The sequence below is a fragment of the Mycteria americana genome, unplaced genomic scaffold, assembly GCF_035582795.1.
Source record: "Mycteria americana isolate JAX WOST 10 ecotype Jacksonville Zoo and Gardens unplaced genomic scaffold, USCA_MyAme_1.0 Scaffold_27, whole genome shotgun sequence".
Classification (NCBI taxonomy): domain Eukaryota; kingdom Metazoa; phylum Chordata; class Aves; order Ciconiiformes; family Ciconiidae; genus Mycteria; species Mycteria americana.
The window spans coordinates 475,691-480,285 of record NW_027445609.1 but is presented as its reverse complement, the minus strand read 5'-3'; positions in this window follow the sequence as shown (position 1 = coordinate 480,285).

Sequence of the window (4,595 nt, the reverse complement as noted above, 5' to 3'; positions counted from 1 at the left end):
GAAAGCTGCCAGCACTGAAAGCTCTACCTGGTTTTCACTGTCCCTTGGAACTGCATTCGCTGCCGCACAGACATTCGCGCTCTGCAAAAGCCTTGGTTGGGTATGAAGCAACAATGCCTATGTGACTCTGGCAGAGACCGGCTGCCAAATTTGAAACGTCCAGCGATTGCGCCCACACGAAAGCTGCCAGCACTGAAAGCTCTACCTGGTTTTCACTGTACCTTGGAACTGCATTCGCTGCCGCACAGACATTATCGCTCCGCATAAGCTTTATTCGTTTATGATGCAACAATGCCTATGTGACTCTGGCAGAGCCCGGCTGCCAAATTTGAAACGTCCAGCGATTGCGCCCACACGAAAGCTGCCAGCACTGAAAGCTCTACCTGGTTTTCACTGTCCCTTGGAACTGCATTCACTGCCGCACAGACATTCGCGCTCTGCAAAAGCCTTGGTTGGTTATGATGCAACAATGCCTATGTGACTCTGGCAGAGCCCGGCTGCCAAATTTGAAACGTCCAGCGATCGCGCCCACACGAAAGCTGCCAGCACTGAAAGCTCTACCTGGTTTTCACTGTCCCTTGGAACTGCATTCGCTGCCGCACAGACATTCACGCTCTGCGCAAGCCTTGGTTGGTTATGATGCAACAATGCCTATGTGACTCTGGCAGAGCCCGGCTGCCAAATTTGAAACGTCCAGCGATTGCGCCCACACGAAAGCTGCCAGCACTGAAAGCTCTACCTGGTTTTCACTGTCCCTTGGAACTTCATTCGCTGCCGCACAGACATTCGCGCTCCGCAAAAGCCTTGGTTGGTTATGATGCAACAATGCCTATGTGACTCTCGCAGAGCCCGGCTGCCAAATTCGAAACGTCCACTGATTGCGCCCACACGAAAGCTGCCAGCACTGAAAGCTCTGCCTGGTTTTCACTGTCCCTTGGAACTGCATTCGGTGCCGCACAAGCATTATCTCTCCGCATAAGCTTTATTTGTTTATGATGCAACAATGCCTATTTGACTCTGGTAGAGACCGGCTGCCAAATTTGAAACGTCCAGCGATTGCGCCCACACGAAAGCTGCCAGCACTGAAAGCTCTACCTGGTTTTCACTGTCCCTTGGAACTGCATTCGCTGCCGCACAGACATTATCGCTCCGCAAAAGCCTTGGTTGGTTATGATGCAACAATGCCTATGTGAGTCTCGCACAGCCCACTGCCAAATTTAAAACGTCCACTGATTGCGCCCACACGAAAGCTGCCAGCACTGAAAGCTCTACCTGGTTTTCACTGTCCCTTGGAACTGCATTCGCTGCCGCACAGACATTAGCGCTCTGCGCAAGCCTTGGTTGGGTATGAAGGAACAATGCCTATGTGACTCTCGCAGAGCCCGGCTGCCAAATTCGAAACGTCCAGCGATTGCGCCCACACGAAAGCTGCCAGCACTGAAAGCTCTACCTGCTTTTCACTGTCCCTTGGAACTGCATTCGCTGCCACACAGACATTCGCGCTCTGCAAAAGCCTTGGTTGGTTATGATGCAACAATGCCTATGTGACTCTCGCAGAGCCCGGCTGCCAAATTTGAAATGTACACCGATTGCGCCCACACGAAAGCTGCCAGCACTGAAAGCTCTACCTGGTTTTCTCTACCTTGGAACTTCATTCGCTGCCGCACAGACATTCGCGCTCCGCAAAAGCCTTGGTTGGTTATGATGCAACAATGCCTATGTGACTCTCGCAGAGCCCGGCTGCCAAATTCGAAACGTCCAGTGATTGCGCCCACACGAAAGCTGCCAGCACTGAAAGCTCTACCTGGATTTCACTGTCCCTTGGAACTGCATTCGCTGCCGCACAGACATTATCGCTCCGCATAAGCTTTATTTGTTTATGATGCAACAATGCCTATGTGACTCTCGCAGAGCCCGGCTGCCAAATTTGAAACGTCCAGCGATTGCGCCCACACGAAAGCTGCCAGCACTGAAAGCTCTACCTGGTTTTCACTGTCCCTTGGAACTGCATTCACTGCCGCACAGACATTCGCGCTCTGCAAAAGCCTTGGTTGGTTATGATGCAACAATGCCTATGTGACTCTCGCAGAGACCGGCTGCCAAATTTGAAACGTCCAGCGATTGCGCCCACACGAAAGCTGCCAGCACTGAAAGCTCTACCTGGTTTTCACTGTCCCTTGGAACTGCATTCGCTGCCGCACAGACATTCGCGCTCTGCGCAAGCCTTGGTTGGTTATGATGCAACAATGCCTATGTGACTCTGGCAGAGCCCGGCTGCCAAATTCGAAACGTCCAGCGACTGCGCCCACACGAAACCTGCCAGCACTGAAAGCTCTACCTGGTTTTCACTGTCCCTTGGAACTGCATTCGCTGCCGCACAGACATTCGCGCTCTGCGCAAGCCTTGGTTGGTTATGATGCAACAATGCCTATGTGACTCTCGCAGAGACCGGCTGCCAAATTTGAAACGTCCAGCGATTGCGCCCACACGAAAGCTGCCAGCACTGAAAGCTCTACCTGGTTTTCACTGTCCCTTGGAACTGCATTCGCTGCCGCACAGACATTATCGCTCCGCAAAAGCCTTGGTTGGTTATGATGCAACAATGCCTATGTGAGTCTCCCACAGCCCACTGCCAAATTTAAAACGTCCACTGATTGCGCCCACACGAAAGCTGCCAGCACTGAAAGCTCTACCTGGTTTTCACTGTCCCTTGGAACTGCATTCGCTGCCGCACAGACATTTGCGCTTTGCAAAAGCCTTGGTTGGGTATGAAGCAACAATGCCTATGTGACTCTGGCAGAGCCCGGCTGCCAAATTCGAAACGTCCAGCGATTGCGCCCACACGAAAGCTGCCAGCACTGAAAGCTCTACCTGGTTTTCACTGTCCCTTGGAACTTCATTCGCTGCCGCACAGACATTCGCGCTCCGCAAAAGCCTTGGTTGGTTATGATGCAACAATGCCTATGTGACTCTGGCAGAGCCCGGCTGCCAAATTCGAAACGTCCACTGATTGCGCCCACACGAAAGCTGCCAGCACTGAAAGCTCTACCTGGTTTTCACTGTCCCTTGGAACTGCATTCGGTGCCGCACAAGCATTATCTCTCCGCATAAGCTTTATTTGTTTATGATGCAACAATGCCTATTTGACTCTGGCAGAGACCGGCTGCCAAATTTGAAACGTCCAGCGATTGCGCCCACACGAAAGCTGCCAGCACTGAAAGCTCTACCTGGTTTTCACTGTCCCTTGGAACTGCATTCGCTGCCGCACAGACATTATCGCTCCGCAAAAGCCTTGGTTGGTTATGATGCAACAATGCCTATGTGAGTCTCGCACAGCCCACTGCCAAATTTAAAACGTCCACTGATTGCGCCCACACGAAAGCTGCCAGCACTGAAAGCTCTACCTGGTTTTCACTGTCCCTTGGAACTGCATTCGCTGCCGCACAGACATTTGCGCTTTGCAAAAGCCTTGGTTGGGTACGAAGCAACAATGCCTATGTGACTCTGGCAGAGCCCGGCTGCCAAATTCGAAACGTCCAGCGATTGCTCCCACACGAAAGCTGCCAGCACTGAAAGATCTACCTGCTTTTCACTGTCCCTTGGAACTGCATTCGCTGCCGCACAGACATTCACGCTCTGCGCAAGCCTTGGTTGGTTATGATGCAACAATGCCTATGTGACTCTGGCAGAGCCCAGCTGCCAAATTCGAAACGTCCAGCGATTGCGCCCATACGAAAGCTGCCAGCACTGAAAGCTCTACCTGGTTTTCACTGTCCCTTGGAACTGCATTCGCTGCCGCACAGACATTCGCGCTCCGCAAAAGCCTTGGTTGGTTATGATGCAACAATGCCTATGTGACTCTGGCAGAGCCCAGCTGCCAAATTCGAAACGTCCAGTGATTGCGCCCACACGAAAGCTGCCAGCACTGAAAGCTCTACCTGGATTTCACTGTCCCTTGGAACTGCATTCGCTGCCGCACAGACATTATCGCTCCGCATAAGCTTTATTTGTTTCTGATGCAACAATGCCTATGTGACTCTCGCAGAGACCGGCTGCCAAATTTGAAACGTCCAGCGATTGCGCCCACACGAAAGCTGCCAGCACTGAAAGCTCTACCTGGTTTTCACTGTCCCTTGGAACTGCATTCACTGCCGCACAGACATTCGCGCTCTGCAAAAGCCTTGGTTGGTTATGATGCAACAATGCCTATGTGACTCTGGCAGAGCCCGGCTGCCAAATTTGAAACGTCCAGCGATTGCGCCCACACGAAAGCTGCCAGCACTGAAAGCTCTACCTGGATTTCACTGTCCCTTGGAACTGCTTTCGCTGCCACACAGACATTCGCGCTCTGCAAAAGCCTTGGTTGGGTATGAAGCAACAATGCCTATGTGACTCTCGCAGAGCCCAGCACCCAAATTCGAAACGTCCAGCGATTGCTCCCACACGAAAGCTGCCAGCACTGAAAGCTCTACCTGGTTTTCACTGTCCCTTGGAACTGCATTTGCTGCCGCACAGACATTCGCGCTCTGCGCAAGCCTTGGTTGGTTATGATGCAACAATGCCTATGTGACTCTGCAGAGCCCGCTGCCAAATTC